Source organism: Lupinus angustifolius, chromosome LG14 (genome assembly GCF_001865875.1).
Source record: "Lupinus angustifolius cultivar Tanjil chromosome LG14, LupAngTanjil_v1.0, whole genome shotgun sequence".
NCBI lineage: Eukaryota > Viridiplantae > Streptophyta > Magnoliopsida > Fabales > Fabaceae > Lupinus > Lupinus angustifolius.
Window position 1 is genome coordinate 4,206,544 of NC_032022.1, and position 12,427 is coordinate 4,218,970.

At 32.9% G+C, this 12,427-nt stretch overlaps 1 long non-coding RNA gene across 1 annotated transcript in view; it reads right to left on the reverse strand.

Moving 5' to 3' along the window:
- Window positions 7,857-12,427, reverse strand: part of LOC109326538 — a 12,935-nt gene continuing 8,364 nt past the window's right edge. Inside the window, exon 4 of the long non-coding RNA XR_002105250.1 lies at window positions 7,857-7,976. This is a non-coding gene — a long non-coding RNA (uncharacterized LOC109326538). The remainder of the gene's footprint in view (window positions 7,977-12,427) is intronic.

A 12,427-nucleotide genomic window follows, 5' to 3' on the forward strand; every position in this document is an offset into this window, starting at 1 on the left:
TAATTGCCTTTCTCAATCTTCACGCTTTCAAGCATGGTGGAGAAAAGATCATTAAGACCTTCAACCTTGCATCACTTCTCAACAACCTTAGACATATTAGAAGAACCCATCAACTTGGCAGTAGCGATAACGGGAGAAGGGGTACCTTGAACCTAAAGCCATTCATGTTGAATATATATTGTTGGAACTTAGTTTGTTAGAAGTCATTAGTGGAAATTTTGGGTGTGAAATTAAAAAACTCTCAAGTCTCATATGGAAGAGTTTTGAAAAAACAACTCCAAAGCCCCACATAGGAGAGATGAGGAGCTTGGAAAAAATCTCATGTTATAAATAGAAGTCTCCTACCTTCATATTTTCTTGCCCCAAGTTGAATGCGTTTTCATTCAACTTTTTATTTCTCCTTCCTATTTTCCGCCGACGCATTTCTGGCAAACTTCTTCCCCTTTCTTTCTATGACACTAAGAATTGGCAAATGTAGTAATATTGTAGGTATTTTGAGAATTGACATTGGTAGCCAAATTATGGCTATTTCGAGAATTGACATTAGTAGCTATATTATGGTGTGTATTCGAGATTGATTCTTATAGTGTAGTATAAGAACCTAGAATTTGATACTATAATTTGATAACAAAGATCTGGTTGATAGTCTGCTTGCACATTGTGAGCAGTGTCACGAAACGTCTTAAAGAGAGCGATCTGGTGTGTCTCAGCGAGTAAGTATTCGTGCCATTTAGAATTGTTGCAAGATTGGTAACAACATATATAAAGACAAGGATACATATGTCGTGAGCCTATTGGACATTCAACTAAATAAAATCTACGAATACATAATAATATATATATTCAACAAATTTCATAAATTTAAGTAAGTTTGTGATATCCTCTTCTAAACATACATAGTTCTTCTGTCATGTCTAGTCCAATAATATAATAAGAGACTATTATCTACTTGTTTGGTTATACATGTGTTTCTTTTTATAAATGGAGTGTCAATAGTTTTAAAATGTCTATATTGAACTGAACATACATTATTGGACACATAAACTTGAAATATTATTATATTATTGAATAATGGAAGATTATTCTGCTACGTTAGTTTTTCCTCTATCTCATTTGCTTCCAAGCCACTCATAGTTATCAAGACATCCAAAGTTTCAAACCAAGTCTAGGATTCTTGATAGCAGTGGTAGAGCTCCCTCTTAGGTTTATTATAGGAGAAGAATCATATTAGTTAGATATATTAGTTAGATACATAGAAGAAGTTATTAGTGTTTTAATTTGTACTCTATAATTACAGTTGTAGTGTTGAGGTCTCCACAACGACAATGGGACTACAATTATGGTTGCATTGGCTGAACTTTTCTATAATTATAGTAAACATGATTGTAATCACAATTTAAAATACTATAATATATGAAACCGTATAATAGTCACGTGAGAACACTATTTGTGATCCTTGATCTGCTATGCATGAGTGGGAATTTATAATTGCTACTCATCCTTGATGATTCATTTTTAGTTCCTCTTTTATGGAATTCTTTTTGCCTAGTTTTTATTCACATTAAGATTTATAATTTGTACAAGTTAGCATGCTCTACCAATATCTTCATATGAAAGGTAGTTCATCCCAAGATTCTTCATTCACCCTTTTGCTCATTTATCTACTTTGTGGTAGGTAGCATGTTTCTTTTGTAAGTTATGTCAGAAGATACTAAATGGGGATACTTGATTGTTTAGGATTGAACAAATGGAATTGTTTGACGAATATTAGATGGAAAATGATGCAAGTGAGTATATTTCTTTATGTTGGGTTTAATCAAGTGTGTAGTCCCACATTGGATATGCGGAGAGTAGTGAAAGAGTTTATAAGTAGAAAAGACCCATGAAACTAACGTTTTAAGGTTTTTGTTTAAGACGTGGTGGAGCTTGTTATCTAGACTAAAGTTGATTGGCACTTTCTCCAAAAACTTTTATGATGACGTATACAATGAGTCACATTTAGAGATAAGTGCATTTATCTTGTTTTATGTTATCATTTATAACTAAATTTTAATTATAATAAAAAATTATCATGTTGTCAATATTTTATTGATTATCTCTACACAGTTACATCTTTACATAATCTTTCTTTTCTCTTTATAAGTGAGGGTGCAAGTTGTAGTTGCCCTTGATTCTTCTGGAAATTATCAATTATAATATCATGATGACAAATTTTTGAAAATGTTGGAAATGTAGCAACATTTCATTTCTAAGGATTACTATAGACATGTAAATTTAATATCAAGGTGATGGGTGGAAGCATATGTATTAAATTAATGCATTATGGTGTATTGGAAGACAATAGTAAATAAATATTAACTCTTGTGATTTCTTTTCAGAAACAATGTACAAACATTATATGAGTTTTATATCATTTATAATTTATTTTTAATCATTATTGATTCTTAAAAAAGTAATATAAATGAAAAATAAATAATGTACTAAATATATATAAATCTTTACGCTAACAATATATAAATATAACATTGTATCTTTTTATGTGTAACAAATTTTTTGAGATTCTCTTAATCACAAGAGTATCTAATATATATTTAAATTATATATCTCTTGCCTCTGACCATCCGTACTAGTAAGCCCAATAACCATAATGGTTATGGTAAATAATTATTTTGGTCTCTCAAAAGTTTTATGTGTATTAATGTGATTTATGAAAAAATGAAAAATCTAAAATAATTCTCATAAGTATTAAATAAAGTTAAATTAATCATTTTTGACATGTTTTATGACAATCAAAACTATTTTAACATATATTTGTGATTATTTTTGAATTTTTTTTTATGGAATATACTTAACAATTTATAAGGACTATTCATTCTTAATACATGGTGACACTTAGTGATGTTTTATCTAATATAAATATTTCTCAACAACTTTTCAGTTTAATTTCATTAGAATTGGACAAAAGAATATGGTTAGTTTTGTAAATGGACTTATCTTCATTATACTATATTTGATTGATACAAAACACATGCTTTCCTTTTCTTTAGTAGCTGTCTTGCAAAGAAAACATGGTGGCCCCACAAAGCACCAACAAATAAGTGATCCTATAGGCCCACGTGGAGATATGTTCACATTGAGGAAATATGAAAATAGTATGCATTGTTTCGGCTTTTCAACACAATTTTCTCCATGCTTTCCTATTGCATTTCCTTCTTGTTTCAATTTATCTCTTTTCAATGAATTAGTCATTACGATGATAAATTAATCTATCATTCAATAAATTAAGACTCATCGACATTATACTTCATCTATCACATTTGTTTGATGAGAATAATGGGTCCTCTCAAATCCACTCATTATTTAATATGTCTTATTTTTATTATAAAAGAAAAAAATTAAGACAAATCTAATAAAAAAGAAAAAATAAAACACATGTTACACAATGAGTATTTAAGAAGATAAGTTTCTCACAATATGAAGACATTTTATTCTCATCCAAATGTGACTTAAAAGAGATGTGAATTGTTATACAATTGATAAAAGATTCATTCTATAATTATATATTACACTTATTTATCATAAAACTAAGTCATTATATTATTGATTTATCAAAAACTTTATATAATAATAATAGTATAAAAAGTGACGATGATATACTTAAATGAATGGCGTACCATCTAGTAACTATCTTTTAAATTTACTCTACATCCTAGCCATCAATTTTATGAACATATAATGATTTAGATTTACTCACTAATTCAAACCATTGAATTTTTCTAGAATTTATGGCTAGGATGTGAAGTAAGTTTAAAAAAAATTACTCTTGGAGTAAGTGAATCCCTTCCCATCTTTTAGTATTGTCTAGTCTACCTAATGGGAGTGTGATATTGTTTTGTTACAATAATTTTTTCTTCCAATTTCTCTCTCAAAATGAATGGCCATTTGTTATTTCTTAACAATTAAAGGACAACATTAAATGGGAGAAGGAAAGCAACCAATGAAAATAGTTATTGACCTCATTGGGCAAGGGAGTTCATAATGTATTAGTCATCTAAGCAATTTTCATATTGGAATTTCTAGCTTCTAATCTATTGTTGCCTCTCAAATTACAAGGTTGCTTATCTGTCATAAATATGCCTACATTAGTATGCTTTTCATGCTTCAATTCCTCATTTTGTATTCCGTTTTTGTAGAGGACCTAGAAATAATCTTTTGTCTTTTAATTCTTGATGAGATGAGAGGATTACCAAGGAACATGCAAAAACTAATTATGGACCTTCCTTTATAAATATAAGATCCTCAATCTAAATTATTCAAGCCCTTTACGCTTGTGTAAGTAGTAGAAAAAAGTAATCCTTGATCGAGAGCATTCTTGAGATACTTTAGGACTCTTAACCCAACTTGATAATGTTTTTTTTGGGAACAAGCGAATAATTAAATAATAAAAGAGATTAGGGAAAAGAGATTAACACAGGGGATTTTGTAACGTGATTCGTCCAATTGTGTCTACGTCCCCGAGAGAGTTGATAAGCTATCACTATGTATTATAAGAGAATAATGATTTGTGTTTGACTATTCTTGTCATTGTTACATTAGGTTTATATAACATAAATATATAACACTCTACCCCAACCCATTTACATAAGCTCAAGCTCATAACTTGTATTTCTATTATTAGAGAATATGAGTCATTGTACAACAATCTCCCCCTTGGCGAATATCATCAATCTCCATCTTCCGCCCTTGGGTTGCTGGTGCTCCACAGTCTAGCATCATTGAATGTTCAGGAAGCTCAAGCAATGCCTGAACTTGTCCACAATAAGAGGCTTGGTTAACATATCAGCTATATTTTCTGAAATGTGAACCTTCTACAATAGTATCTGCCCACAAGCTACCAACTCCCTGATCTTGTGAAATCTCATATCAATATGCTTGATCCTAGCATGATAAACATGGTTCTTTGCCAAGAAGATAGCACTCTGACTATCACAATGTAGTGGAACTCCACCTTAATCAATGCATTATTCAATTACCAGGCCCATAAGTCATATGACTTCCTTAGAAGCTTCACCAGCAGCCATGTACTCTACTTCAGTTGTGGACACAACAACAACAAACTGAACTGATGATCTCCACATAATTGGTCCACTTGCAAGGGTGAAGACAAACCCTATTATGTACCTTCTATTATCATAGTCTCCTACATAGTCCGAATCAATATAATCAACAACTGAAGGCTTACTCTATTGGCTGCCAAACAAGATACCGAGACTTGTAGTCCCCTTCAAATATCTGAAAATTCATTTGACTGCTTCCTAATGTTGCTTCCTTGGTTTTGACATGTACTTGCATACTTGACTAACTGTTTGTCCCAAGTCCAGTCTAGTAAAAATCATAGCATACATCAAGCAACCCACTACACTAGCATATGGAACCTTTGACATGTACTTCTTCTCTTCATATGTCTTTAGACACTGATTTGAGGAAAACTTGAAGTGATTTGCTAATTGAGTGCTCACTAATTTAGCATTGCTCATATCAAATCTCTCTAAGATATTTTCAACATAGATTTTTTGAGAGAGCCATAGTTTTCTGGGGCCCCTATCCCTATGAATCTTCATCCCAAGAATCTTCCTAGCAACCCCTAAATCTTTCATGTCAAACTACTTACCTAGCATGACTTTCAACTTATTGATATCACTCAAACGATTAGCAGTAATCAAAAAATCATCAACATGAAGTATCAGAATAATAAAAGAACCATCATCAAGGTTTCAAACATAAATACAACAATCATACTAAGAGCTTGTAACAAGCTTCAACATATAAGTGTCAAACTGCTTGTACCAGTGTCTAGGAGACTACTTCAACCCATATAGAGACTTCTTTAACTTGCAAACCAAGTGACTTTGTCCAACTACACTAAACCCTTCTAGTTGCATCATGTAAATTTCCTCCTCTAATTCACCATGGAGAATGACAGTGTTCACATCCATATGTTCTAAGTACATATTCTGGCTGGCTACCAAGGCAAGCACTTCCATGATAGAAGTGTGTTTCACCATTGGCGATAAAATCTCATTGTAATCGATCCTATTCTATTGTGAATACCCTTTTGCTACAAGACGAGCCTTGAACTTTTCCCCTTTTCCCTGATACTGATGGCTTCCTCTTGTACACCTACTTGCACCCAATTACACATTTGTTTGGGGGTAATGGAACAAGATCCCAATTTTGGTTCTTGTGTAAAGATTTCTTCTCCTCCATCATGGGACCCATCCATTGTTCTTTCTCTTGGTTGTTTATAGCCTCTTAAAAGCTACAAGGATCTCCCGAACTGATATGGAGAGCAACTGAAGCCATATCCTCAAAGCCATATCTCTCTAGAGGTTAGATATGACATCTATCATTGTGTCTAGTAAGTAGATACTCCTACATTGCTCACTAGAGTCATATTTGATCCCAAAGTCTCTCCATTTGCCTTGGGCACCTCTGTCAAAACAGACTGTTTTAACATTAAATCTTCATCAAACACTGCATCTGTACTCAACACCACTTTTCTGGAAAATGGATCCTAGAACTTGAACCCCTTCACACATTTGGTATATTCAATGAAGATACACCTCTTTGACTTAGGATCAAGTTTAGATCATTCATCACTAGGTACATGTACATAAGTAGGGAAACCAAATATGCGTAATATATTATAATTGACTAGGTTACCTGTCAATACTTCTTCAGCAACTTTACCATCCAGTGAAGCCCTTGGTGATCTATTAATGACATAGCATGCAATACTAAGTGCCTCTGCCCAAAATCATTTGGAAATTCCAACATTCATTTTCATAAATCTAGTCTTCTCTATAAGAGCTCTATTCATCCTCTCTGTAACATCATTCTGTTGAGGAGTCTTCTTCACTAGAAAGTACCTCTGAATGCCATGTTCCTCCAAGAATTTCTAAAATTGTGAGTCTTTGTACTCCATATCATTGTCTGACCTCATGTATTTGATTTTTCTACCAGTCTGGTTTTCTACCTCTGCCTTCCAAACCTTGAACTTGGTAAAGACTTCTGACATATACTTAAGAAAGTATATCCAAACCTTGCGAGAAAAGTCATCAACGAAGGTAAAACAATACCTAGAACCTCTTAGGGATAGTTCCTGAGTGGGTCCCCTTACATCAGTGTGGACATAGTCTAGAATGCCCGAAGTCCTGTGTTGGCTAGCCTTGAAACTAACTCGTGTCTATTTCCCAAGCATACATTACTTGCACAAGTCTAGCTTGCATTTGTTGAATCCCCTGAAAATCCTCTTTTGTATAATTCTGTCCTTTCACACACACTAATATGACCCAAACACATGTGCCATAATTTTCTAGCATCATAGTCTAATTCTATTTAAATCTCTCCATCCACTTCAACAACTCCACCTACAAATGTTTTCCCTATCAGTTTGTAAGTTTTCCCAACAATCCTTTTACCCTTCATCGCAGTAAGAGCACCTTTGCATACTCGAAGAATATCACTGTCTCCAACAATTCTATAGCTAAATCCTTTGGCCTACAATGTCCCCAAAGAAATGAAATTCTTCTTCAAATATGGTATGTGCCTAACCTCACATTACATCTTCACTACATCATCATCCATCACAATTCTGATTTCTCTCATGCAAATAATTCCACATGTTTTATTATTTCCGAGATACACGAAACCAAAATTGTTTGTTATGTGTCAAGTATCCACTCATCTACACTATGATTTGATGATAAAGATAGTAGATTAACTTCACTGTTGTAATTAGAGTCATCTTTCTTTACCACATTTGCAGATATAGATATTCCATCTTTCGCCACTAGCTTGCTAGGATTTCATTCATTGGGATAATCCTTTTGTAATACCTGGTCTATTTGCACTTAAAGCACTCTACTAGTGTTATGCCCCTGGAATTTGGTCTTTTCCCTTTGGCAGGACCTCCACTACCTTGTCTCCTCCCATGCACTTGGATCCCTTTCACATACAGACCATCACCCTGAGACTCTTCCCCTATATTATGTCATATTTGAGTGTGAGACAAAAGTGCAGATGTGATCTCATCCAGATTGATTGAGTCTTTCCCGTACGTCAATATTATCATAAACTATTCATAGGAATTTGGCAAATAATATAGTAATATTATTGCTTTATCCTCATCATCAACCTTCACATCAAGTTTCTGCAAGTCATTGGTCATTTGATTAATATTTTTGAGATGTTGTTGCAAATCAGCATCCTCCTACATCTTCAGACCATAGAGTCTTTGTTTCAAATACAATGTATTTATTAGAGACTTTGACATGAACCACTTCTCTAATGTCTCTCATACCTCTGTTGGTGATGTCAAATCCATAACATGATATATCACCTCGTCTGATAGACAGAATCGTATGGTTCCTGCAATCTTCTCCTTCAACTCTTCCTAATCCAGTTGATTTGTACCATCTGATTTATTCTCACACATCGCCTTTGATAGACCTTGTTGAGTCAACACATCTTTAACCATCCTTTGCCACAATATGAAATTACCAGTTCCATCGAACTTCTCTACCTCGAATTTGACACTTGGGTTAAGAGCCATAATACCAAATGTTGGGAACAAACGAACAATAAAATAGTAAAAGAGATTAGGGAAAATAAAATAACACAAGCGATTTGGTAACGAGGTTCAGCCAATTGTGCCTATGTCTTTGGGAGCATTGAGAGGCTACCACTGTATAATTAGAGAATAAGGATTTGTGTTGACTATTCTTGTCCTTGTTACATTAGGTTTACATAACATAAATATATAGTCATCTACCCCAACTCCTTTACATCAGCCCAAGCCCATAACTTTTATTGTTGTTATTAGAGAATATGAGCTATTGCACAACAATTTTTGTGTATGGCTGCAAGAAATTGTCTAGGATTCCCAAAGAAATGTCTAGGCTACTCTGAGTGAGGTAAACCAATGTGCCAACAAGCCTTCTGTATAGAGTAGGGTCTTAAATGGGTGAGTCAGGTTCACTATGTATCTTAACATTGGTATCCATTAGTGTTGAACAAGGCTTTGATACTAGTAGCCTATTGTCCTGAAGAAGGTCTAACTCATACTTTTGACACAAATATAATATAGAATTGGACCTGGAAATTACCAATCACAAGAAGAATTTAGATATCCCTAGATACTTGATACTGAGTTTTGTTTGAAGCAACTATTTAATATAATTGATTTCGAATAGTTCATTCCCATCAAGGACTAGATCATCTATATAGACTAGGATGATAGTCAAATTCTTATAAGTAGATTCATTAAATAGAGAGTGAACAATCTTGGATAATGAATAACCACATTGAAGTAAGACTGCAATATACTTTACATTTCATTGTCTACTTGATTGCTTCAAGTTATAGAGAAAATTTTGAAGTTTACTATAAGAGAAGATATGCATATGTATTAAGTTCTATGCCACTGGATATGGCCAAGATTTAATTTACTTTTTAGGGATAATTTATTATAGGACAAAATTTATAATAGAGGATACCTAACCTTATGTGAGGTAAAAGGAGTTGATGAAGAGGCAAATAAGCAAAGATAGTCTTCTAGTCGGGTTAGAGGATATGCAAATTGGACCTTCTTAAAGGTTGACTAATGGTATTGGTATCATTTGAAAGAGACAACAGGATTAGCATATGTGGCAATTGAAATAAAAAGTCATTGTTTTGCGGAAATCCTATCTAATTATGAAATCAATTGAAGCTACAAGTTGGCAAAACAATAGATGTAAATTATAATGGAAGCATCAGTGGTGGTAGAGAAAAGGAAAATATGCTCTTAGATGTTGATATTCCTAGAAAGAAAAGTCTCCCTAGAATTTAGATCAAATATGATATCTCCCATTTTTTGTATCCAACTAATGTTGAAGAAAACACAGCCAACCAAAGAATCTCAACATAATGAGGATGGGATATTGTTTAAACAAAACTAGATATAGGGATTTCTAATTAAGATGAGGAGTAGGTTTCCAACTAACTAGATAAATATAATGACTAATAATATAGCTCAAACAATATTATGGTAAGGAGGACTGAAACATTAAAGATCTAGCACCTCCTAGAATGTGTTCATGTTTTATCTCAATGACATTTTGTTGAGGAGTTTTAGTACAAGTAGTATGATGAAAATTCCAACCGAAGTATAATAATCATGAAGTTTAAACTCAAAACCATTATCAAAACTTATTCTCTTCAATTTGATGTCAAATTGAGTTTCAATGAATGACAAAGTTTTTGATAAGCATAGGTGTTTCTGACTGTAATTTCATCAAGAAAATCTAGGTTTGTATTGATTTATCATCTATAATTTTATAAAATACCTATATCCTAGAATGGAAGGAATGAAAATGGGAACACAAATGTTAATATGTACAGAGCCAATGGTACTTATTTGAAAATATAATTTCTTTTGATTGAGAAAGTGACAAGCTTCACAAGGGTCTACACTTGTAGTACATTGAATAAAAAGGAAAGCCCTACTCAAGATTAAAAGATTATTACGAGAGGAACAGCTGATCATGCGTTTTGCCCAAGATCGTTGGCTTATATAGTGAAGTGATTTGAATAGTGAGGAAGTCTAATAGATAAGCTACCAACACTCATTGCACATGATCATCCTCTGATTTCAGATGCACAAATCATCCTCAATGTAGACTTTACATTTCAAGTTTGAAAATATTAGTCTTCAATTGAGGCTAGACGCTAATTTTGATACATATATCATGTTGAAAATAAAGCTAGTTATGTTAAAAGACATCAGGCAAGTAAAGATGATTTGAAAACATAACAGTTCCTCAAATGGTGGTGAGAATTTCACTCCTATCGGGAAGCCTAACACAAATTGGTTGATTTTTTTTAAAAGTTTGAAACTGTGATATTGAATACATAAATGTGTTGATTCTTTTCTAAAATGTGCAAAATACATGAAGGGTAAGGGGACTCTTTCAGGTTATTTGATTTGGGGTATTCAAATGTTGAGAATCAAATTTCTTAAGCAATGAAAACATGGCTGGATGATGGTCTAGAGTGAGGTGCATAGAAGAATCATATTTATCTTCCTTTTGGGTCATCTCATCAATACGATCATCATCAACAAGTTCACTTATTAGTCATTTTAATATTCTTCTTGAAGTTTGGAGGAAATATACTCTTTCTATAACAAACATTCAAAGTTTATCCTACCTCATTACAATACGCAGACACCTTTGAAATGTAACCTTTTCCAGCATATCTCTTTCCACCATTAACATTTGAGCCCTTGAAACTATTGTCTGAGACTGGTCCTGGGAAGTCCCTTCCTATGAACCTTCTCTGCTGGGTAAATTTATGTAGTATTTGCCTAAATCTCTGGTTTATTAAGTGTCACATTTAATTGTCTGTCCTATTGTATCAAGAATAGATGACTTTGTTTAGGCTAGAAAGTGGTTCCATTAACCTAAGAGAATAAAGTATTTTCTTATACCATGAGATAACTTATATCCTCTAATCATTAAAAGTATGATATGTGTACTGTTTTGTCTTGTTTTAGAAATATTTTTATAAAAAATAATTAAATATAACGCATGTCATGATTTTATTGGTTAGAGGAGATAACTTATCTCCTTATATCAAGAGATACATTATTCTCTTAATATAATTTGTGACCTTACTACAAAATATTGTTCATTAAGGCATTTCAATAATTTAATCATATAGTTATTCTCCCTATAAGATTTCATGATTGAGACCAAGTAGCAATTTGCACTTAATTTTACAATTACATGAAGTAATTGTTGGACAAATTTCCAAATCTTGCCATAATACTTTTAAAAGATTAAAATAAACACTAACATATAGGTTGCATTGTTTAGAGCTATACAGTTCTTCATGAAATTTACAAACTCTAAAGAAATAACCTTGATTATACTTTTCTCTAAGATCTCTCCAAACTTCAAAGGTTATTTCCAACCAAAAAATACTTTAGGAAATTAATGGATCCACAAATTGATTGATCCAATATAATACAAGAATATTACATCTATATGTTGTGCAATGACTCATATCTCTAGATAGCAGCAATACAAGTTATGGGTTTGGGCTGATGTAAAGAGGTTGGGGTAGAGGGCTATATATATTGATGTTATGTAGACTTAATGTAACAAGGAGAAGAATAGTAAAACATTAATCCCTATTCTCTAATAATATATAGTGGTAGCCGCTCAACGCTCTCGGGGACGTAGGCACAATTGGCCGAACCTCGTTACCAAATCTCTTGTGTTATTCTCTTGTCTCTATACTCTTTACTATTTGATTGTTCACTTGTTCCCAACAATTGGTATCAGATGGCTCTTAACCCAGGTGCCAAATTCGAGGTGGGGAA